Genomic DNA, 25,392 nt, shown 5'->3' with positions numbered 1-25,392 from the left:
AAAAAAAAAACATAAAAGACCTGTACTCCCACTGCGCGGGGTCCCTGCCCATAGAAAGAGACCACTGCGTTGGTGCTCGGGGCTTGGACCCTAGTTCGAACTAGTCAATAAACTCCTTTGCCTTTTACAGCCTCAGTGACTCTGTCATTCTGTTCCCGGGGCCGAGGAAATCTGGCTCTAACACCACAAAAATGTATGAATTATTGGAAATTATTTAAAGTAAGTATTCTTTACATCTCAATTAAGAAAGCTCCAGGCTCTGACATTAGCTAGCTGTATGGCTAAGACAAACTCCTCATTGTTTTGACTTTAATTTCCTCACACTAAAGTTCTGATTCTACAATGTAGGTAAATCAAGTACAGAAAGCTATAATCATGCAAAACACTAATAGGATACATTCTACCTTTTCAGAAGTAGTCTCTGATTTGCAATTTTACAAATGTGTAGTTTTAAAGATATTATATATTTCATCATTGAATTCTACAGAATTAAATAAATATTATTCACTTATGAAAATTACAAACTTCTTCCTGCATAATTTTATAGTGAAGTAGAATCACATTAGTATTCTAAGTAATTTTAACTTTTGTTTTTAATTAAGGGCCAGAAAATGTGAAATATCTGATTGGGAAAGAAAAGAATATACTGCTGAATTTATCTTACTTTACATTTTAAAAAACCCTTAATGGATTTGGAATCTTTGTGATGGTGGCACACAAATCATACTTTAAATATTCACCTTCCAAATTTACTAATTTAATAAAAATTTGTATTTTTTTTACTACACTGTAACATTTCTTATTAAAATAAGAAATTATATTTATGTCAAAATGAAGTTATATTTTTATCGTTACTTGGTTTCTAGATTGTTGGCAGCAAAGTTTTTTTTAAAATTAAAATATGGAGTCTCTTTTGAATTACTAGTAGACATTAGCAAGAAGGAAACGCAGTGTGTATCAGTCATCACTGGCAGCAATTATTCCCACCAGCGGTTCTCATCCTTTCACTCATAAAATCAGCATAAAATTGACCTAACATTGCCAGATCAGATCGAGTATCTGGAAAGTAATCCTCAGGGAACAGAAAATTCGGTCTTTGTGCATAAAGTTGTAGAATCGGATTATTTTTTTCAGAGCTCTTTTGTTTCTTCCTTTGCAGTACTTCTGAAAAGTTGCCACAAAGATGCATCAGATGTGCTCTAAATCTAATCACATAGGCAGGAACCAAGTTAATCCATCTCAAAATATGGATGCACATGATTATAATAAAGTTTTGAGTGCTGAAGGATAAAATTCATTTAATGAGAAGAAAAGGATATTTTCCACTTTGTGATGAAACCAGTAGATGCTATTTTCATGTATTTACTTGTTTTCCCTGTGTGGAAAAGCAGAGTGTACAGAAAAAACTGGTGGAGTAAGAGATGAGGAAAAGCGAGACAGGAAAACACACTTTGGTAAATGCTGCAAACAGTACAGGCAGACGGTAAGGGCTGCACAGCAACGTGTAAGAAACTTGTCACAAACATTTTCTCAAATGAGAACTACAAAGTTGAGTTGTTTAGAAGGGTTGTTTGAAATATTCACAGTGAAACCTCTTAATTCCATTGTTTATGAGAACATTATGTAACATTTCTGCATTATGATTTGTTTACGTGGCTATTAGTTATTGTAGTAATTTATCAAGGTAGTAACTTTTGTTTCCTATTTGATGGAGATTCCATCATATACTTTTGCCTTATGAGATTTAGATCTTAGCAGCTACCATTTTGCTAAAATTGCCACATATGTATATTTTTTCCAACTGGGAACATAGTTATCCACAGGACATTAATGTTTGAGTATTTTATGGTGATGAATAATGCATTTCAAATTTATTTTAGAAATGGAAACATTTTGTTTTACATGAGGACATAATCATTTAATATTACCTTTATAAGTTTGTAATACATTATTTTCATATAAGATGTTTTAAATGATTTATTTATGTTAACTTATATGGGAACTTTTTACTCCTTAATAAGTAAAAAGTTTAATTCTAGAAAGCATGCTTTTTTTTAAGTTAAAATATTTGAAAAATATTCTGTTAAATAAAAACACAGGAGGAACTAGCTCATGCTAAAAATGTTGCTAGACATTTATTAAAGTTTGGAATTAAAACTTTTGAAATTATACATCCTTAAATAATATTTCTTAAAAAGCAATATGGAGTAGTAGAAATAAGCTGTAGATTTCCATTGGTTGAGTACCTGGAGTGTGGATCTTTGGTCCACCAGGGCCTTTTCCTTGGAGTGGAGTTCGAACCCTGTCATATAGGTTGTACTTGTTGTTCATATTTTATCTTGGGCTTTCAAAGGTTTTTGTCAGAAGTAATAATCTATTATTAAACACTATCCTTTTAAGAGACATTTAAAGTATTCAGAAGTTTTTGACAAAATTAAAAAATAAGTGTATGACCAACATATTTATTAGTGATTATTACAACTAAAACTTCACTTTCTTATGCTAAACAGAAGAGAAGTATTGTGAGAAATAAAGAAAACAAAAAGCTGATGTGAATATTTATAAAGCAATATTGATTTATATAAATTACCAAATTACTAGCTATATTAGAAAAATTTCTCTGAACTGTCCTGCAAATACCAACTGTATTTTAAATAAGCTGCCTTATACCTGGCTGCCAACTCACCTATTACTGCAAAGTCTAGGACTCTTAAAGCCAATATGAAGCAAACATTATTACAATTTTTGTAAATTTTTATTGGGGATTTTAAATGGAAATTTAAGCTGTATATTTTAGACTAGTCCCTGAGGGCTATAATGTATGTGATTACATGTTTACCACATTTAAAATTTTCTTTTCAAATTAAAACCAATATTTTTGTAAGCATAGTTAAAATTGAAAATTCAAAGTTCAGAATCTTTATGACATGTAAATAAAAAAGTGAGTTGCTAAAAGAAATACAGTAATGGTTTTTGATGGCCTAAGTTACTAATTTCATTTGTTATATTCCAAAGGTCATTAAAACCCTTAAAAGTTCAACATATTTAACTCAATCAAGGAAAAGAAGTGAACCTCATCAACTGTAAATGTTTCAAGAGAAATTTAAAAATTATAATTAAAGTAGCTTTGACAATTTTAAGAGTATTTAACCAGGACTGTTGCTTTAAATGTGTTCTTTTGCCTCTGTTTAAGGATGTGTGTCAATTATTTACAGATCCTGTGGTTTTGTGGAAATTCCCAGAGGACTTTGGAGACCAGGTTGGAACCACATAATTTTTTGTAAAAAATTTAAAATTGAAATATTACAATTACTCCTACTCTTGCTGCTGCTGCAGCTGCTACTACACTACACATGAGTAGCTATAATTATTTTCTCTTGATCAACTGTGAGGAAAAATCTTTGTCAGGTAATCCTAACATTTCTGTCAACTTGATGTTGGAATCTATTGATTATCTTTTTTCTTTCATTTTGAGATCTTCCTAGTTCTTGGTATAATAAGGGATTTTCAACTGAAACGTGGACATTTTTGTATTACATTACAAGACTTGGATCTTTTTTAGCTCTTTTAATTGGCTTCCTTTCTTGGGTACTACCTCATCACCAGCAGGTGGGGGTAGAAGTCCAGATTCCTCACTCGGCCTCCACTGACAGGTGAGAGGGATTCTTGTTACTGCTGGGTGGGGATGAACATGTTCTAGTGCCCTTTCCCCGTGGTCTCCCCTGACACAGTAGCAGGTGCAGAAGAGCTCACTACCCAGTCAGCAGAAAGCCCCAGCACCCTACTTGGTCTTCTCTGACACCCCCTCTGTGGGGGTGTTGGTGTGCCTTGTTAGCCTTGCCAGGGTGGAAGTTTAGGCTCCCCATTTGGCCTTTACTGGTGTGGGCCATAGTTTTTGCTGTGATGCTTGGGTAGAGGAGAGTGGTTATTGTGTAAGAGTTTTCTCTCTTGTTCAGCTGCCCCTTTCCTGGTCCTGTAGCTTCTAGAGAGAGCAGGCTTTTGTTGGGACTTTTTTCATCTGTACCCATTGGCATTTCTCGGTTACCAGCTTGTTCTTCTTCAAGTCTGAGATATATGAGGCAAAAGGAAAACCCAGGGAACTCACCACCATAGCATCCCTCAGGCTGTGAAGTCCCTGGCCCGTCTGCCTTTTTCTCTCTCCCATGCAGCGTCATCTTTTTATGTATATGTGCAATCCACCACATCTCTTATGCTCTCTTTCACATGTTCTGTCTTCAACTCTCTATAATATATAAACACACACACATATATAGTGTCTAGGGTTTTCAGTTGTACTTAATGAGTGAAACAGGGAAAACTACTTATCCATCGTCCTGGAAGCAGAAGTCCACCTTGGCTTTAAGGGTAGTTTTTGTACATCAAATGGTACATTAGGTTGTTTTCATGCCCCCCATCCCCCAGCCTGTGCATATAGGACCCCATTGCTTCTGACCTTTGGAGTCTAGACACCGAGTTTCTTTGTGGGGAATTTTTCCTTTTTTTTTTTTTAATTGCTTTTACAGCCTTTGTCTTTGGTCTGCAGTTTCACAATTACGTATTTATGTATGGATTCTTATTTATTCACATGATTCAATGTTATTTTTTATTCTAACAATCCTTTAATTTTCATTCTATAAAATTTTCACCCATTAATTCTTTCAATGTTGTCTCTCTACCCCCATTCTCCTATTTCTTCTTTTTAATTCCAAAATGCCTTTTAGACCCTTTCCTTCAATCCTCCCCATCTCTTAAGTTCTCTATCATATGTTCTATCTTGAACTCTCTATACTGGTGCCTGGTAATTTCCTCCAGTTTCTATTCTAATTCACTACTTCTCTCTTCAGTCTTGCCCACTTTGCTTTCTAACATATCCATTGAGTAATTTTAATTAGTGTAATTTTTATTTGTAGATATTCTAGATTCTATTAATAGAAATCTATTAATTCTTTCAAGACATCCTATTCTTTTTTTTTTTAGGATTCACTTCCTTTTTTATGGTATTGATCATATTGAAGATACTTTATCAGGTTGTTCTTTTTTGTGTGTTTTGCTTTGTTTTGAGACAAGGTCTTTGTCTCCCAAGCTGAAGTGTGGTGCCACTATCGTAGCTCACTGCATCCCCAAACTTCTGGTCTCGAGCAGTCCTCCTGCCTCAGGCTCCCCAGTAGCTGGGTCTACAGGTGCGAGTCTACAAGTGTGCACCACCGTGCCTAGCTAATTTTTTTTATTTTTTGTAGAACAAGGTCTTGCTGTGTTGCCCAGGCTGGTCTCAAACTCCTGGCCTCAAGCGACCCTCCTGCCTCAGCCTCTGAAATTGCTGGCATTACAGGTGTGAACCAGCACACCCAGCCTATCGAGTTGTTCTTTTATTGAAATCTTGAAGGACTAAAGTATAGTCTGGCTGATTCACTCCTGGTGGCTTGTTTCCTTGAGTGTTTTGTGGTCTTACGTTTATTTTTGAAGCAGCAGTGCGTGTGGGGATTGTGTGTGTTGGGTGAGGATATGTCCTTCCAGAGTGATCTGCGTTTGCTTCTTCTGGGCATCTCAGTGATACTCCTTTCTAGAGCCACCTTTATTTTTGCTAATTTCCTAACTTGGGGGTTCATTGTCCACATGGTTATTTAAATTTGAATCCCAAGCCTACTTGTGGTACCAGCCCATAATTAATTTTCAAAGGGGAATGTTTATCCCATTCTGCTGAGAGAGCAGGCAGAGTCAGGGAAGATTCCTTGCCTGCCTGAGCTAGTGAGTGTGCTTTTGTTTTTCATCTCACCCTTTCACTTCGGGCCTAACCCTGAAGAAAACTCAGATTCAGTTCCGTACTCTCTCTGTCACGTGGACACCAGCTCTTGTCCCATCCCAAACAGACACTAAAGCCAATCTCAGTCTAGCAGCCCCCCACCCAAGGCCCTCATTGCTTTTTTCAGTTTCTTCTCTGTTCTAAGCGTCTGAAGATTTCCTAAAAGCTCAGCTATGCATTTTTAAAGTATGATATACTTTATCTAGCATTTTTATGTATTAATATTTGATCCCAAAAGGTTTTCAAACCAAAAGATTTTATATTTACTCTAAATAATTATCTTTTTGTTTGCTTATTAGTTTTTATTTTTAATTATTATGGATATATAATAAGCAGTTGCACATATTTATGGGATACATGTGATATTTTGATACAAACATATAATGTGTAACATTTGAGCTACAACTGCAGTCTCCATCCCCTGGGCCATGGACTGGTACTGGAATGTGGCCTGTCACTAACCAGGCTACACAGCAGGAGGTGATTGGCTGGAGGAAGAGCCAGCAAAGCTCCATCTGTATTTGCAGCAGCAAACCGTCACTGCCCAGTGCCCACATCACAGCCTGAGCTCCATGACATATTTGTAAATATGGTAATTATATATCTTTTGTCCAGCAAGGTACAGTTCAATAGATATATTACCCTTTGGCTAGTTGAGACTATGATGCAAGCTGGATAGTAATAATAATAGAGTATATTTAAGCAAAATTACCATAGCAGAAAATGATGATTTTTTCTTTTTATGAGACAGAGTCTTGCTCTGTCACCCAGGCTAGAGTGCTGTAGCATCAGCCTAGCTCACAGCAACCTCAAACTCCTGGGCTTAAGAAATCTCCTGCCTCAGCCTCCCAGGAAGCTGGGACTACAGGCTTACACCAGGACACTTGGCTTATTTTTTCTATTTTTAGTAGAGATGGGGTCTCACTCTTGCTCAGGCTGGTCTCCAACTCTTGAGCTCAAGCGATCCTCCCACCTCAGCCTCCCAGAGTGCTAGGATTACAGGCATGAGCCACCACACCTGGCCTGGAACAAATATTTCTTAAAGTCCATGCTTAGCTATATGAATAGTTTAAGTTCCAGGATTACACGGATTTGTGAAATTCATTTTTCTGTGTACCTATGTACAGAAACATTTGAATCTTTAAACTGTGTTATACATTGTTCTTTTTCTCTCTTAAGACATGCTATTGCCTACATGTTGCCAGCTTCTTGACCTGGTTTTCTTCTTCTCTTTACAACTTATACAATGTATTGGGCTTTATTTCTTAAATAGAAGAGGGTATTGAACAAAACTCAGAAATTCCAATATTTGGGCTGGGCACAGTGCCTCACGCCTGTAATCCTAACACTCTGGGAGGCTGAGGCAGGAGGATCACTTGAGGTCAGGAGTTCGAGACCAGCCTGAGCAAGAGCTAGAACCCCATCTATACTAAAAATAGAAAGAAATTATCTGGGCAGCTAAAAATATATATATAGAAAAAAATTAGCCAGGCATGGTGGCACATGCCTGTAGTCCCAGCTACTCAGGAGGCTGAGGCAGGAGGGTCACTTAAGCCCAGGAGTTTGAGGTTGCTGTGACCTAGGCTGACACCATGGCACTCACTCTAGCCGGGCAACAGAGCGAGACTCTGTCTCAAAAAAAAAAAAAAAAAAAAAAGAAATTCCAATATTCTTGTTAGTCTGACGAGCTTGACCATTTTCCCTTCAATTTCTTGGGTTGTAAAAGTACTCAATGAAAATGATTAAGCCTGGCATGCATTATTTATTTGTTTGTTTATTTTTATTATGGCAAAATATAGATAACATAAAATATACATTTTATGTGTACAGTTCATTGGCATTAAGTACAGTCACATTGTTGTACAGATGTCACCACCATCCACCTCTAGAGCTTTTTCATCTTCCAAACTGCTGCTCATCCCCATTAGGCAGCAGTTTTCCACTCTCCCTCCTCCTGCTCCTGGCAACCACAGTTCTTCTTTGTGTCTCTGTGAGTTTGACTCTCATTTAAGTATTTGTCCTTTTGTGACTGGCTTATTTCACTTAGCACAGTGTCTTCAGGGTTCATCCATGTTGTAGCATGTGTCAGAATTTCTTTCCTTTTTAGGGCTGAATAGTACTCTGTTGTGTGGATATACCACATTTTGTTTATCCATTCATCCTGCTGACATAATCCTAACAGCACTATTCTTTGAGTTCAATTGCCTGTAACCATCTGAATATCATGAGAAGTTGAATAGGGTTCACCTCTGAGTGATGATGAATATAGTTCTTAAGAAACAGGCAGGGCTCAGTGGCTTATGCCTGAAATCTCAGCACTTTGGGAGGCCAAGGCAGGAGGATTGCTTGAGGTCAGGAGTTCAAGAACAGCCTGAACATCATAGCAAGAGCCCACCCCCATCCCCTACAAAAAATAAAAAAAATATTAGCCAGGTGTGATGGCAGGCACCTGTAATCCCAGCTTCTTAGGAGGCTGAGGCAGAAGGATCACTTGAACCCAGGAATTTGAGGTTGCAGTGAACTCACTGCATTCTAGCCTGGGCAGCAGAGCCAGACACTGTCCCAGAGTGACAGGGCTGGGCCAAATGTCAGGAAAGAAACAGACTATTGGAGCTTAATGTGGGGAGGGAAGGTAGCCAAGGTTAGGGAGTGTTTGATCTGGAAAAGGAGCGAACAAGGGAGCCAAGACTACGGAGCAGGATGTTCCAGGCCACACAACGAGCTGGGCAGCAGTGGGGCTTGGTGGTGGTGAGTCAGGATCGTGGGTGAGGGCTGGGCTCGGCAGTGGAGTGAAAGGGAGAGGGAGTTGGTATTCTCCTAAACACTTCGGTTACTGTGCTAAGCAGAACGCAAGTTCTTTGCTAACCAGAAAAAGTGAAGTGACTCACCAAGGAAGGTTAAGTCTCCGGTGGCCTGGCATAGTGGGCGGGGGGACAGCCTGAGCACAGGGCTGGCTTTGAGGACTTGGGCTGCCCTGGAGAAGGACTAAGGCCCACGAGGCAGCGGGGTAGCTGCCAGGCGACCGCAGCATGGGGGCAGAGGCCTGGCGGTGGTTGGGTGCGGAGGGTGCAGGTGACAGGGGAAGGCGTGCCTGGAGCAGGATGTGTGGGGTGTGAGGGATGGGACTTGGCCGGAGATCGAATGTGGAGGTGGACAAAAAGGAGTCGAGGATAAACGTGGGGGTGATTTGCTGTGGAGCCTGGGCGGGGAGTGATGCCCCTTCCTAGGCCAGCATGGGCCTGGAGGGAGGGACCAAAAGGAATTCTGTCTTGTAAATGTGAAGTCTGCCGTGTTTATCAGGCAGTCTCATGGCCGTGTGGGGGCATCAGTGGGGTCTTAGTGAAGCAGTCTGAGCTGGAGACAAAATTGGAGTCGAATGTCACCAGGAAAGAGAGGCCAGGACCCACGCAGTGGAGCTGCAGTCCCCACAGGGCAGATTGAGAGGGTCTGGCGCTGGGGTGGCGGTGGCCGGCAGGTGCGAGACCCGGAGATGGCGAGCCGCAAAGGCGGGGTGGATGAGGACAGGAGTGCCCACTAGTTTTGGGCACATGGAGCTGGGGGACCTCGGCAGGCTGCTGCGGAGAGTGTCAGAGACGGACCCAGGGCGGGCGCAGCAGAGAAGGCAGCGGAGGCAGGGCTGAGGACTGCGGGCGGCCAGAGGGAGAGTCGCCGACAGGACCGCCAGCATGTTTTTGGTTGGTGTTTTAGGATGGTAGGTGCCAGGGCCACCTCTATTTTGCTGATAGGAAAAAGATACAGCAAAGGGGGAGAGATGGGTAATGCGGGGAGAAAGCATGTTACTGAGAGAGAACAGTCCCGCGAGTGTGCGCAGGGCACGGGGCCGGGGCTCGGTCTCCTGTCTGGTGATGGGCAGCGGTGACCGTGGATCCTGGCCGGGAGGCGAGGCGGTTCCCATCTGAGGACATCCCTGTTCCCTAGAAGAGGCGGAGGGGACTCTGGGGAGCCCGCCTGGGCTTGGCGGTGGCTCTTCTGCCTGCAGACGCCTCGCCCTCCTCAGGAGTCTCAGGGCGACGTCCACTCATGGCTGCTTCGGCCCTGAGAGAGCGTCCTCCTGTCCCAGGCCGGCCTCCCCACCTCCTGTCGTTCCTGTGACCTGGTTTCAGACAGCACAGCTCCCCACACGTGTGTTCAGTGTCTTTCAAATGTTTCTACTTTAGAACAACGTCTGCCCTGTGTTGTGGTTCACAAAGCAAACGTGGGTGTTTTTGTGGGAAGATGGTATTTAGTAGTGAGGGTCTCAGCTGGTTGGAAGTAAAGCCAGTGTCACTCTTCCAGGTTCGTGACAAGAAGTTACTACAGAGGCGCAGCCGGGGCGCTCCTTGTCTACGACATCACCAGGTGATGCCAGCTCCCAGGGTAGAGGAGGCCGCCCAGCACCGCGTCTGCAGCCCGGCCCTGGCAAGGCGCCCTGTGTGCCGTGTGCTGTGGGTGCCCGGGCAGGCAGTGAGGCTGTCACCCAGGTGTCGGGCAGGCAGTGAGGCTGTCACCCAGGTGTCCGGGGCAGCCAGTGCAGCTGTCACCCAGGTGTCCGGGGCAGCCAGTGCGGCCATCACCCAGGTGCCCGGGGCAGGCAGTGCGGCCGTCACCCAGGTGCCCGGGGCAGGCGGTGCGGCCGTCACCCAGGAAGCCCCTTACTTCCATCTGGATCTGAGAGGTCTCGGAACGAGCCCCCACCACTACTTTATCACGTAGAGAAACATGTTTACAAGGTTTTAGGTAGATAAAGCAATTCTTCATGTTTCATTACATTTCTTAACATGATGCCTGGACACTTTCCTCAAGGTTCACGAAGCTTTCTGTGTGGTGAGTTCTTAGAAGTGAGTTTCTCTGGGCGGAGATTGCCTGGGTTCCAGTCCTGGTCCCGTTACCAGCTGGTAACAGGTGCTTCAGCCGCCTGGACCTTGGTTCCCTGGTCCGTAGATGAAGGTGATAATAATCATGTCATCCTCGTGAGGTTATTGGAGGTTTAAATTAAGTTAACGTGAAACATTTATATTGTAGCTATTAGCTACCTATGGCAATTTAAATGAAATTAAATAAAGTAAAAAATTTAGTTCCTCAGTTGCACTGGCCACGTTTCAAGTGCTCAGTGGCCACATGTGGCTGGTGCCTGCTGTGTTGGACAGTGCAGGTTAGAGAACATTCCTGCCCTGAAGAAATTCCATCAGATAACCCTGACCTCAGTGTTTGCCAGCACAGACCTAGAAAGGTGTCGTCTAAACGGTATCATCAGGGGTTCCTTCCAGGTGGGAACCAGTTCAGTGAGGAGACATCACCCGGCTGCTTCCCTGCTCCAGGCCGTGTCCTCGGAGCTGGGTGCTCTGCGAGAAGGCAGGCAGCTCCCGGCCCAGCCCGCGCTGCGCTTGCCCGGTGAGAGGCTCAGCTTGCCAAAGTGTGAAGTCATCAATCAGGGTATCAAAGTGTCATGGTCAGAAATTTGTCCTTAGACACATGAGAGCTGGAAACAGCAGGTTTGAGAGTGGGTCCTGGAGTCGGCAAGGTCCTGGCTTTACCACTGGCTGCTGTGTGACTTTAGGCAACTTAATTAATCTCTCTGGGCCTCAGGTTTCTCATGGAAAAGTGGGGGAAATAGCAGTCCATCACAGAGTCCTTATAAAGTGTCAGTGTGATAAATTCCTACAAAACAACCCTGCCAGCACGTTGCAGGGTTGACTCGGTGGCAGCCATCAGCTGTCATCTTGCTCACCAGTCAGTGTCTGGACTGTGCCTGGCACATACTAAGAGCTCAACAGATATTCATAAAAAAAAGGAAGGAAATTCTGTTTCCTTTTGCTTGAGCAAACAAACAACAACAAACTCTCTGGCTTATTGTCTCATTTTTCTGGAAACAAAATGAAAGAGACCCTGGGAATGTGTCATGTACTTGGTGCATTCAGGTTATGTGAGTTACCTTAAAGGTGTTGTTGCCATTACCTCAAAACGTTGAAAAGCAGTGTGAGTAGTGAGAATGACTAGAAAGAGTTGCTAGCTTTATAAAATGCATGTATTATTTTCACAATCTTATATTACGCAGCCGAGAAACCTACAATGCACTTACTAATTGGTTAACAGATGCCAGAACGCTAGCGAGTCAGAACATTGTGATCATCCTTTGTGGAAACAAGAAGGACCTGGATGCAGATCGCGAAGTTACGTTCATAGAAGCCTCCAGATTTACTCAAGAAAATGGCAAGTGACCTTTTATCTCTTACTGTTTTTCAAATGGCAAATTTGGGGGGTAACAACATTTCTTTGAGTTTAAAACATCTATTGGAGTTTCAAGGTTATATTTAGGAAATGTAGAATTTGAGATTGTTTTTACTATAAATTTAGACTTATTTAGTGTATTTTCAGTATATTGCATTCTGCCTACAAAAGTTACTATGATGATAAAAGCAAATCTATTAACATTCATATGACTTTTTAGTATTAGATCTTTGAATATTAGAGATCTTGGGTTAAAGTGAAATTTATTTATTTATATATATGCAGGGGGGGGCAATGGAGACACACACACACACACACACACACACACACACACACACACACACACACACACACACACACACACACACACACACACACACACACACACACACACACACACACACACACACACACACACACACACACACACACACACACACACACACACACACATCTCTCTGTTGCCCAGGCTGGAGTGCAGTGGCGTAATCATAGCTCACTACAACCTCAAACTCCTGGGCTCAAGCAATCTTTCTGCCTCAGCCTCCTGAGTAGCTGGGACTACAGGCATGCGCCACCACACCTGGCTAGTTTTTTGTTTCTATTTTTAGTTGTTCAGCTTAATTTCTTTCTATTTTTAGTAGAGACGGGGTCTCACTCTTGCTCAGGCTGGTTTTGAACTCCTGAGCTCAAGCAATCCTCCCATCTCGGCCTCCCAGAGTGCTAGGATTACAGGTGTGAGCCACTGTGCCTGGCCAAAATTCAGACATTTTAAATAACTTTAAGTTTTAGAACCAATCAAGAACTACAATATCCTAATATCGGTGTTTGATGGGATTCTAGGACTACCGTATTACATTCTTGGAAACTGACTAGTTTCTTGCTAAGAAAATAAACATGAGAGAAACACATAAGCCAGAATCATGACAGTTTTCAAAGATCTGTTTAGAAATACAGAAGCTAAGAATGTTAAAAGCACAAAAGGAATTTTCATGTGACTGAAATGTCCACATCTTTACAAGTGAGGACACAAGAGGCTGGAGAGGTCGTGGTTTGCCTGGAGAGCAGCGAAACAGGCCTGTCTGAGGACCGGCAGTCCCTCTGCTGGGTAAAAGGAGCGCTCATTCCTATAGGCCTCTCCATGGGCAGAGTGACAAATTGTGATACAGTCCCCTAGAAAGTACAAAGATGTGTAGATTGTACTTGTGGTAACATACAGATTGTTTGAAGAAGGAAATTGCTGCTTTTGGCAGAGCCGTGCGGCCGGTGCCTTCTCCTGCTGGGCAGTCGTGCCGGCTGCAGAAGCCTCGTTGCTCCTTCCGTCTCTCCAGTGGATTAAGTGCTAACACAAGATGGCAGCTGCTTTTCAGAAAAAGTTAGAATGCTTCTAACATTTTAAAAAACATAACTGACACATGTTGATTTTGTATTTACAGAATTACATAGTTTTATGTCATATTTTGTCTGCTGTTCTAAGAATGCTAAATGGGCTCCTAGTAAGTGAAAATTATGATTCATCTTCTAAATATGGTGTTGTATTTTGTTTGATATCAATTTCAGAGCTGATGTTTTTGGAGACAAGTACGCTGATGAGAGAATGTGGAAGAGGCTTTTGTACAGTGTGCAAGAAAAATACTTAACAAAATTGAATCAGGTAAAAGCCTTTCCATTAATAAACTTTTCATCTGCGTGTTTTTACTCTCTAGCTCAGTAATATCACCTTTTAATATTTTCAGGAGCAATTTGGTCAAAGAATATTCTCTCTGCGCCTGCCAACCTAAAACCGCCACTTACGGGTTTGCAGGTCACGTCCCGTGGCTGCGGTGAAAGCCGCCCTCTGGCCAGGATGGTTTCCACAGCGATGAAAGGGACGGGAGACCAGCTCGACTGGGGGGGGGCAGTCAAGGTTTCAGCCAGTGTTTGCTCTTAGAGCCACAGTCTCCCTGGGCTCCTTCGCTTAAAGGAGGAGGAACAGGCCTTTGTCCACTCTCTGTCAGCAACGTGCCGGTTCTGTTGGGCCTGGGCCACATGTAACGGCATGATGAGCGCATCCTGGAATGTTGGCAGTTGCAGATGGGGCATCATGGAGCTGTGCAGTCAGGAGTCATTTTATTTCTGAAGCTAACTGAGCATGCCTCGATTGTAACATGCCTCGTTGTTATATTTGTTGCTTTGGTAAAAATAACTTGAAATAACTCTAATAACTGATGAAATACTATGTAGTTGTCCCTTACTAGAGTTTTTATTTAAATATTACCGAACATATTTGGGTATTCACTTTTTAATTATTCAAATATCTGAGTGCCTATTCTTTGCCAAGTGCTAGGATACAAAAATTAATCACAATTCTTGCCCTCATGAAACCATCTTTCAAGGGAGACAATCAAAAGATAATGATAATCCTGTGAGGCTGATGCAGCGATTGAGAGATGCACAGGTCCCTGGCATAACAGAGAAGCGGGGCCTGCCCCACCCAGTGTCTCGGGGGGTCTCCAGGAGGAGGTGATGGCCGAGCTCAAACTTTCAAAGTATAAGTAAGAGTGAGCCAGCAAGGGAGTGAGGGGGAGGGAGTGGCAGGAGAGAAGGTTGAAGAAAGGCAGGAGCCAGCCAGTGGCCCTAATCGAGGATCTGGAACTTTTTCCTGTAGGTTACGGATTCTCAGTGCTGGCTGGGTGCTAGAGTCGCTGGGATGCATGGGAAACTGTAATCCCAGGCCCCACCTCTAGGGACGCCAACTTCACTGGGCTGAAGTATGGTTTAAGCATCAGGCTTTTTACATGTTCTCTCCTGTGATTCTAATGCTCGGCCAAGACTGAGAATCACTTCAGTGGTGGGGTGGGGTCAGCTGGTGAGTGACGTGGTCAGGTTGTGACTTGACATCAGTCACGTAGCAGGTGGTTATGTTGAGGACAGATTGAAGGGAGGATAAGGCTAGGGGCCAGGATATCAGTTAAGGCATTTTTGAGTAATGCGAGTAAAAAATGACTGATTAAAGCTCAACAGGGGCCGGGCGTGGTGGCTCATGCCTGTAATCCCAGCACTCTGGGAGGCCAAGGCGGGAGGATCATTTGAGCTCAGGAGTTCGAGACCGGCCTGAGGAAGAGCGAGACCCCGTCTCTACTAAAAAAAAAAAAAAAAATAGAAATTAGCTGAACAACTAAAAATATAGAGAAAAAAAGATTAGCAGGGCATGATGGCGCATGCCTGTAGTCCCAGGAGTTTGAGGTCGCTGTGAGCTAGGCTGACGCCACGGCACTCTAGCCCGGGCAACAGAGCGAGACTCTGCCTCAAAAAAAAAAAAAAAAAAAAAAATATCAGGGAGGAGGCGTCCCTGCCGTCTTCATTGTGGGCCCAGCCTGCTGGCAGGTTCTCCACAGGAAGAAACGTAACTAGACAAAAGAAAGTTCATGTCAAGAAGGCACAACAACTAGGCACACGATGCCCCAGATATAAACCTACCTTTGCAGACATTTCAGAAAAACTGCTGCACATTCAGCAAACATGTTGCAGGATCCATTGAAGAGCTGCTTGGGGCCGTGGGGTGACCCAGGGTCCCTGTGTGCTGTGTGTCCTGCCTGCACCTGACAGGGCGTCTGGGGGGGTCTCTTCCTCCTTAGCTCCTCACTTGTCAGTGCACTTTGCACTGCCCTGTGACCTCTGTCTCTCTCTCTGTCTCTGTCTCTCTCTGTCTGTCACCCCCATGGCCAAGGCAGCCGAGCTGTGCCCAAGGCCGAGGAGGTGGTGTCCTGCCTCCTTTGCGAAGGGAGGCCACACGCCATTGAACCCCCCCTTCTGGTTCCTGTCAGGCCCCACGGGGTGCTCAGGGGTCTCATCCATCCTGCCTTCATCTTTGGTTCTTCCTCTCCCCAGTGGGCCCAGTGAGCTGCAGGAGGATGCAGGGACTGCAGGGCTGTCACAGGCACTGACGGAGCAGGGTTTCCCTCCTGGTGGTGCTGACCTGTCTGACTGCCGAGAGCCGATCAGAAGCGCCACCTCCCTGTCTGCTGAGCCTGAGGCCGAGTCTGTTCTGGATGGAGCGGGTGAGTCCTCCCGTGATGAAGCTAGTCAGTCTCACTGGCGTCCCAGGTGGCCTCACTGTGCTCAGTCCTCTGCCTGGGCTGAGTGATGTCCCTGCAGGCCGACACAGGAGACATCGTTGGTTCCCGTCAGGTGCTTGGGCAGAGTTTCCTGCACAGAGGGGAGGTGGGTCTGAGAGCTTTGCCGTCTTCCCAGCACCTGGCCGTGTCTCTGCCAGCCTGGCCCCCACTGCCCTGTGCAGGCTGCAGATGCACAGGCAGGTCCCAGCCCCTTCAGCATGTGCGCAGCAGGGTCTGCCCGAGTCTCCCCTGTGAGTGGCATCTCATGTCCCCTGCATGTCCTGGGCGGGGCCTCCACCCTGCAGGTGGAGCTGCAGCTCCATGAGACCCATTGGCAATCAACCAGGGGCTCCAAGGTCCTTGTCTCTCCCGCCCTGTCCCCAGGGTCTCTGCTCTCACCTTGGCTGTCCTGGGGCCCTTGGAAAGCTCCAGACTCAGTCGCACAACCACCCCGCCAGGCCTGGGCTCCCGTGAGGAGGACGGGAGATGCTCAGACACAGGTCTCAGAAGGGAGCTGAGTGTGGGAGGGGACGGCCCTGCCAGGCATCACTAACCACGGGCCAGGAGAGGCCAGTTCTCCTCTGCAGTGGGGTCACAATCACGGAAGGCCACCTCCTGCGTGGCCTCCCTGCGATAGTGTGAACCGTGTGTGTGTGCAGTGCCCAGCCGGGCCGTCAGCGGTGGCACAGGCAGTCTGCCCCGCCCACCGTCCCCCTGCAGGGAGAGCCCCGGCAGACACAGCACGAATGTCACCTAAATGACACGTGGATGTTTTAGCAAGGATTTTCTTCACGTAGCCGTGCAACACCAGGCACGGAAGTCAGGAGTGTGACGGACGCTGTCCCTCGCCCTGTGCTGGGACAGCATCTCCGTCTCCGCAGCGTGGGTTGCGTAGGCTCCGCCCGGAGGGAGGAGGCTCCGGGCAGCAGCAGGAACGTGCCACATGCCCAGCCGTGCTGTAACCGTCCCCTGTGGGACCAGGCTGGAGAGACCTGGCTCTGCAGCCATTCCAGGGAGGGCGAGAAGGGGGTCCACGCAGCTCAGGGCCACCAGCGAGACCAGGCTGTGTGGACAGCCCCTCGGTCTGCATCTGCAGTGGTGCAAATGGAACATCCCCGCGGGAGGACAAGACTCCCCGGGGTGAGGTTGGGTTAGGGACACCTGTCTAACAGTCTATGGAGGAGGGTCCGGAATCCGTGAGGGCCACACGGCTGGACACAGGAGAAACCTGACAATGATCACCCTTGACATTCGACACCATAGTGCGGTGACGCCCAGCTCAAATATTTGAATGACCTAAGGGAGCCGAGGGGAGATGAGCTTTGTGACAATCATGAGGCTAAATAAGTAAAAACATGAAGGAGCCTTCAGGGCGTCAGGAGTTGGCCACATTCCCAGGAAGGTTCCAGACCACCTCGACCGTGCAGGGAGGGAAAGGCAGGTGGGGAGGGAGTGAGTTCACCTCCAGGGACAGTAGAGAAGGGACCAGGTGACGTGCTGGGTCCTGGGGGAGATTCCTGCCTCAGTGCCCTTCAGTCCTGCCGAGTGTGCGACGCTCGTCCCTGGGCTTCACAGTTCCTTCCGCAGACAGGCGTGTCGGGGGGAGATGTTTCCCCAGGAGCCCAGCAGGAACTCTCACCAGCTCTTAGTGAGTGTCCCACTGGAGTGACGGTTCGCGGTGGCAAACTGTGCCTTCAGTCACTATGGGGGCCACCAGGCCGAGGGAGGAGCCTGTGCACAAAGACCTGGATGCTGGAAGGTCCCTGGTGCAGGGCTGGGGGGGACAGCCTGACCCCAGGGGACGATCTGCACAAGGACAATTTGGGGGGAAGTGAGGTTGGGTGAGAATGTTGGGCCACAGTGAGCAGGACCACAAGGTGGGGGGCGTGACGTGCATCGTGTCGTGGGCCATGGAGAGGAAGGTCTTGGAGGCAGGCAGGATGTGGTGAGAGGACTGTGGGGGCTGAGCCCAGTGAAGGACTGACAGTGTGGAGGTGGCAGCATCAGGGTCCCAGTCGGGAGGACAATGGGGAATCCAGGCGGCGATGATGAGAGTCTGACACAGTGTGAGCTCTCAGGAAGGTGACACAGAACACTTGGGGGTATCTAAGTTTGAGTGTCTTCCCCTTTTTTTTTTTTTTTTTTTTTTAATTTCAGCTCATCATGGGGGTACATAAGTTCAGGTCATATACATTGTCCCTGCCCTGCCCATCCCCCCGAGTCAGAGTCCCAAGCGCGTCCGCTCCCACTCTCCAGACAGTGCGCCTGGCACTCACCATGTATTCATACCTCGATCCCCTCCCCCCCCACCTCCCCGGGTCTGCACCCTCAATCATGACCATTCCCCAGAGGGTGCGCAACGCACTCGTCATGTAGGCATACACCCATCCCCTCCCCCCACCCCCCTTCTCAGTCTGATATCCAATTGGTATCCTTCCCCGATGTACATTTAGGTGATGATCAGGGAAACCAGTTTTCTGGTGAGTACATGTGATGCTTGTTTTTCCATTCTTTGGATACTTCACTTAGTATAATGGGTTCCAGCTCTCTCCAGGAGAACCAAAGAGATGTTGTATCATCGTTATTTCTTATAGCTGAGTAGTACTCCATGGTATACATATACCACAGTTTACTAATCCATTCATGGATTGATGGGCACTTGGGTTGTTTCCACATCTTTGCGATTGTGAATTGTGCTGCTATAAACATTCGGGTACAGGTGTCTTTGTTAAAGAATGACTTTTGTTCTTCTGGGTATATGCCCAATAATGGAATTGCTGGATCAAATGGTAGGTCTACTTGAATCTGTTTAAGGTATCTCCATATTGCTTTCCATAGGGGTTGCACTAGTTTGCATTCCCACCAGCAGTGTATGAGTGTTCCTGTCTCTCCGCATCCACGCCAACATGTGTTGTTTTGGGATTTTTTGATAAAGGCCATTCTCACCGGAGTTAAGTGGTATCTCATTGTGGTTTTGATTTGCATTTCCCTAATGATTAGGGATGTTGAGCATTTTTTGATACGTTTTTTGGCCATTCTTCTTTTGAAAAATTTCTATTCATGTCTTTTGCCCATTTTTTGATAGGATTGTTTGATTTTTTCTTGCTGATTTTCCTGAGTTCTAAATAGATTCTTGTTATCAGTCTTTTATCTGATGTGTAGTATGTGAAAAGTTTTTCCCATTCTGTAGGCTGTCTGTTTATTTTCGTGACTGTTTCTTTGGCTGTGCAGAAGCTTTTTAATTTAATCAGGTCCCATTTGTTTATTTTTGTTGTTGCTGCAATTGCCTTAGGGGTTTTCTTCATAAATTCTTTGCCTAGACCAATGTCTGTGAGAGTCTTTCCTACATTTTCTTCTAGAATTCTAATCGTTTCCCATTTAAGGTTTAAATCTGTTATCCACCGTGATATGATTTTTGTGAGAGGTGAAATCTGTGGGTCCTGTTTCAGTCTTCTACATGTGGCTATCCAGTTTTCCCAGCACCATTTATTGAATAGGGACTCTTGTCCCCAGAGTATGTTTTTGTCTATTTTGTCAAAGATTAGATGGTTATATGAGGATGGTTTTATATTTGGGTTTTCTGTTCTGTTCCACTGGTCTGTGTCCCTGCCCTTGTGCCAATACCAAGCAGTTTTAAGCACCACAGCTTTGTAGTATAGTTTGAAGTCTGGCAAATCAATACCTCCCATTTTGTTTTTATTGCTTAAGATTGCTTTTGCTATACGGGGTCTTCTCTGTTTCCATACAAAGTGTATAATTATTTTTTCTAAATCTGTGAAAAATGATGTTGGTAATTTAATAGGAATTGCATTGAATCTATAGATTACTTTGGGTAGTATAGACATTTTAACGATGTTAATTCTTCCAATCCATGAGCATGGTATGGATTTCCACTTATTTACGTGTTCTGCAATTTCCTTCCTTAGCGTTTCATAGTTCTCTTTATAGAGGTCCTTTACCTCTTTAGTTAAATATATTCCTAGATATTTTATTTTCTTTGTTGCTATTTTGAAAGGTATTGAGTCCTTAATTTGGTTCTCCGATTGAATGGTATTGGCATATATGAATGCCTCTGATTTGTGTGTATTGACTTTGTAACCTGAGACATTACTGAATTCATTAATTAATTCCAGGAGTCTCTTGGTTGAGTCCTTGGGGTTTTCCAGATACAATATCATATCATCAGCAAAGAGTGAGAGTTTGATCTCTTCTGTCCCTATTTGGACACCTTTGATTCTGCTCTCTTGTCTGATAGCTCTCGCAAGGACTTCCAATACAATGTTGAAAAGTAATGGGGACAGTGGGCAGCCTTGTCTGGTTCCAGTTCTGAGTGGGAATGCTTTCAGTTTTTCCCCATTCAGTATGATGTTGGCTGTGGGTTTGTCATATATGGCTTGTATTATTATTAGGTAGGTACCATTTATGCCTATGTTGTTAAGTGTTTTTTGTCTTCCCCTTTTGCCAGCAGAACCAGGGAGCCCCTCGGCTTCTTGCCATTTTCTCATGCAGCCACCAGAGGGCAGTGTGGGACTGTTTATGACAATGCCATTGTTCCACTTCAATACTTTTTTTACAGGTTAGCATTCAGAATGACTTCTACTGTCTTAGAGAATTTTTTTAAAAATGTTTACTTGCTATTGTGCTTTAAATCATTTGGAAATAATGAAAACTTCGTAGAAGAAACAAATATAAGTTTATCCCACTGACTGGAAGATCTCTTTACACATGTAGACATGTAAAATTATCAATCAATGAGTCAAGGTGGATCTTAACTGAACAAAATATTAAAAATTAACTGAATATGGATAAATAATTAAATTTAAGAACTGAAACTAAAGGTCTTAGAAGAAAATGTAGGGGGAAATCTTTATGACCTTGGATTTGACAGTTTTGTAAACATGTCACCAAAAGCTTTAGCAGTAAAAGAAGAAAGAAAAAAACAGATAAATGGGGCGCCAACAAAATTAAAAACTTTCCTGTCTCAAAAGACACTCACAAGAGATTGTAAAGACAGCTCATGGGATAGCAGAAAATACTGGCAAATGATAAACTTATTAAGGATTTTATACCCAGAAAATATAATGAACTCTTATAATTCAAGTACAGAAACACAAACATCCAACTAAAATGGGCAAAGGAATTATATAGACATTTCTCCAAACAAGATACATGAATTGCAAAGAAGCACATGGTAGACGGTCAACAGCATTAGATATAAGGGAAACATGGAAGAAACCAACAATGAGACCCCAGTCCACACCACTAGGACGGCTATAATTAAACAGCATCAATAGTTGCGTGAGTGCTTGATTGAGGTCAAAGCCTGGATGAATCCTCTGTGACGTGGGGCTTTGCCTCTGGGCTCTTGGCTCTGCACATATTTCGTCTTCATTGGAATCATTACTTTTCTCTTTCTTCTCACACTCATTGCTTCTTCCTCTTCATCCTCACGACAGCACCTTCCCTTAATGGCTTGGGACATGCTTCCCACCCAAATTGGTCTCACACTGACCATGGCATGGTTCCCACTGTCTCCCGTGGGGGCTGCCCTCGTGGTCTCAGGCTCCTCGGGGTCCTCTGTACTGAGCTGACTTCTGCCGGTCCCGACTGCTTTCACCTCACCTGGATGGTTTAAGGGAAAGTCCAGGACTGCAGAGAACCAGAACCAACCTCTGCCCGGGCTATCTCCAAGGGGGAGAAAATCAGAGGGATGTTTCTAAAACAATGACCCACATGAGAGCTGAGGTTCCCCAGCAATTAAATCAGAGGGAGAAACCTAAAGGAGAATGGAGGAGCTAAAAGCCAGGCTGGGGAAGTGGGGTTCCCACTTGTGTCCCCTACCAGGTGGGACACCTTATGTGGAAAAGGGGACAGTTCCCAAAGGAAGGCCACCATGGACATGGGACGTGGTCTGCTCTAGCTGAGTTGTTCCTGTGGCTATCAGAGTTCTGGGGACCTTTTCCCAGGATGTGCATTTAATGGTGGCCTTTTTTCTTACGTGAGAATCTCTAGGGATATTTCTCTGAAATAGATTCCTGGGCCTTATCTCCAGAGATGTTTTAACAAGTGTCCCAGTGACTCACATGCATGTTCTTTAGCTCTGTGTCTAGTAAAGTCCGGGATGCCTTTCAGATTCATGTTATTCTATTTAACCATCCCAAACCCTAGTGGTGACTGCTGCCCTATTTTCCACATGAGGATTATAGCCTCAAAGAGGGTAGAGAAATTCTCCTTTGAAGCATCCCTGGCCTGCGAGAAGCTGCATTTGAATCTCAGATCTGCTGAGCTGAGGCTGTGCTGTTGTTGCTTCCGCACTGACCCAGGATGGAATTTGGCTGGGACAGTGGTTGGGATGAGAGGTCTTTGGTAAAAGTGAATTACTCTTAGTGACGGGGAATGATTCACTTGATTAGTATTGACTGTTTACCGTAGCAGGTGCTTGTGGGGACACTGGAGACCTGTCATCACCAGGGCGGACAGAGTCCCTGGTCTGCTGAAGATCATCTTCCTACTGAAGAGATTATAGATAATCACCTAATATACTTCTTTTGTGATTCTGTTACATATAATTTATCCTTTGTGTATCTTTGTCACCTGAGACCAGTCATTCATTGAAAACTGAGTGTAGGTAGTAGAACTGGATCAGGCATAGTGGATCCAGCCTGTAATTTCAGCACTTTGGGAGGTCTAGGAGATAGATCACTTGAGGCCAAGAGTTCAAGACCAGCCTGGGCAACATAATACCACAGCATTTCTACAAATAATATTAACAATAATAATAATAAATGAGCTCTGGGTACTGGTGGGCACCCGTTGTCATAGCTACTCAGGAAGCTGACGCAGGAGGATCCCTTGAGCCCAGGAGTCTGGGGCTGCCGTGAGCTGTGTTCATGGCCCTGCACGCCAGCCTGGATGACACAGCAAGACCCTCTTCTTAAAGAACAAAATATAGGGCTAAGAACTATAGAACTGTGATAAAAGATATGTCCCAGGATGGAGACATCTGAGATGTTTTAACAGTGGAAATAGCCATGTTGGATCCCAAATCCCAGAAACAGAGATGTGAGTTCCTGGTGGTAGAGCTCGGTGCTTTGGACAGGGAAGCTGAGGCCCAGGCTTGTGAGGTGGCCCTGCTGCCAGCAAGGGGTGAGGGAGCTGGGGACAATCTCTTAGTCCTTCTGGGCCTCAGTTTCCCCATCAGGAAGTGAAGGTTCCAACTGCACCTCTCCCAGGGACCTTCCTGCTGGGTTTGCTCTGAGTCTCTGGGGGCTGAGCTGTGTGGTAAAGGTGCCCTGCGACCCGCAGTGGAGACCTGACCTTGGTCCCTACTGTGACTATCTCCTGCAGGGCCCTGAGCTGAGGCCACACCCTGAGAACTCAGAACTGAGGGAGCAGATGGAGGAAGGGGAGCCGGCAGGTTGGGGGATGAGAATGACCGAAACAAGGACACGGGAATGGTGGTGCAGGTGGACACACACGGGGTGAGAATGAGGACAAATTGGGTTTAGAGATCAGGAGTCACTGAGAGACGCCTGTCATCATGCAAACCCTCCAGGGCCAGCCTGGGCAGAGCAGTGGGGATGGGAGAGGAGCTCAGGGCACAGGGATCCTGGGCACCTGGCCAAGGACACCCACAGGCGGGACTCAGAGCTGGTTCACACTGAGGGAAGCACCAACCCCAAGAGGAGGAAGAAGTGACCGTGAGACCCTGCCCAGCTCCAGCAGCCTCATCCTTGGGGCTGCCCTGGCAGTGGACGCCCTCCAGGTCAGGGTGGGCTGAGCAGGAGAAGGGTGGACATGCTGCTCTAGGCCAGTGACCCGGAGACAGGGGACCCTTGCACATGAAGTAGTGACACTCGGCTATTCTCTGTCCCTTTCAGTTGAGAAAGGTCTGGTGGCAGCCCAGGGAACGGGCGGAGAGGTCACAGACACGTCATCCCCATGACGCAGTGAACAGGAAGGGAATTCCTGAGAGCAGTCCCGGTGTCACCAGACCCCCACAGGGGACTGTCCCTGAGTTCTGATACTGTAGGGCAGGGGTCTCTCTACAGAAGGAGACGTGCAGCTCCCTGGCAGGAAGGAGGGTGTCCCTCACAGAACACTCAGGGAAGGAGTGTAGACGGGGTGCTGGAGTCAGAAACCACTTTTATTCAGTCACTGACGACCACTGCGGGGAGCCCCCTGGTGCCGGGCCTGAGTGGGAACCGTGAACACAGAGTTGGTGAAACCGTGTCCCAGCATCCACGGAGCTCTCAGGCCAGTAGGCCATGCATCATGGCAAGTGTGGTGATGGTGAGGGAGGGTCCCATGGGGTGTGGGGGTGACCTCAGTGGCTGTCCTGGTCCCCCTTCTGTTTGTTTCCAACAGCTGGTGGGCCCTGGGTGACAACACTCCTGACCTCCCAGGACACCACCAGCATCTGCCTCCAGGTCGTGTCAAGGTCAACAGAGCCAAGGTCTCCAGGGAGAACTGCTGACTCCGTCATGGCTACCTGGAGACACCATGAGGCAAGTTTAGTGGGACCCTTAAGTCCATGTCTGCCAGAAAGGTGACGCTGGTCCCTGTTCTTGTGGATAATTACATGTTTCCATACCTTCCTAATCTCCCATCACATCAAAATTAATTAAACGATGACTCTATTTTTAGAATTTCAGTAGCTCATAATTTACTCTCAGATCTCGCAGTAAAGAACGAGTGTGGAGGGAATAAAGCTGTTTCCGTGTTTGCAGGGAACACGCAGGGACTGGGGCTGGACTGGCTTTCTGCATTCACAGGCTCGGGGAACATCGTGACTCTTGTGCTCAGAGACACAGAAATGTCCCACACCCTTGTTTCACTGTCTGTCCACCCTGTCCCTGTCTGAAAAATATGACATCTGTGCTCACCTAGGGACGTTGAGCTAAGTCAGTTGAGCTCAGCGAGGGCAGTTCCTGATCCCTGTGGGTAGTGTCCTGTGCTCGTCACACTGGGGGGCAGAGGACAGGAGCTCCGGTCCCCACTGAAAGGAGCTGAGAGTTGTCTGCTCTGAATTCAGCCAGGGGTGTGTGTAGGTGGGGATACAACAGCTCACCCCACACGCTCCCCTGCTGATGAGGAAGAGGATGATGAGGAGCAGTGACGGCCCTGGGCTTTATGCCCCTCCTCCTGATTCATGCCCACAGCATGTGGAGAACGTCCTGCAGAGAGTGTCCCAGCTTCTTGTGTCACAGTAGTGTCACACATCCTCAGCATGGCTCCTCTCCATGTGTTTACGTCACAGATCATATC

General features: G+C 45.9%; 2 long non-coding RNA genes across 4 annotated transcripts in view; both read left to right on the top strand.

The window, feature by feature from the left end:
* Positions 1-11,987, top strand: part of LOC123632800 — a 32,595-nt gene extending 20,608 nt beyond the window's left edge. The window contains exons 3-4 of one of the 2 annotated variants that reach the window (XR_006733466.1): positions 3,216-3,259; positions 11,894-11,987. This is a non-coding gene — a long non-coding RNA (uncharacterized LOC123632800). The remainder of the gene's footprint in view (positions 1-3,215; positions 3,260-11,893) is intronic. The other variant, XR_006733467.1, reaches the window with a different exon arrangement.
* Positions 11,988-12,737: 750 nt separating this feature from the next.
* LOC123632799 lies at positions 12,738-24,580 on the top strand. Of its 2 annotated transcripts, none has more exons than XR_006733464.1 (4): positions 12,738-12,763; positions 13,589-13,682; positions 15,899-16,068; positions 24,493-24,580. It is a non-coding gene; the product is annotated as an uncharacterized LOC123632799 (long non-coding RNA). The 2 variants fall into 2 exon arrangements; XR_006733463.1 differs by lacking the exon at positions 24,493-24,580 and adding an exon at positions 23,473-23,596.
* The last annotated feature ends 812 nt before the right edge of the window (positions 24,581-25,392 follow it).

Source organism: Lemur catta, chromosome 2 (genome assembly GCF_020740605.2).
Source record: "Lemur catta isolate mLemCat1 chromosome 2, mLemCat1.pri, whole genome shotgun sequence".
Taxonomy (NCBI): domain Eukaryota; kingdom Metazoa; phylum Chordata; class Mammalia; order Primates; family Lemuridae; genus Lemur; species Lemur catta.
This window is presented reverse-complemented; position numbering and strand designations above follow the sequence as displayed.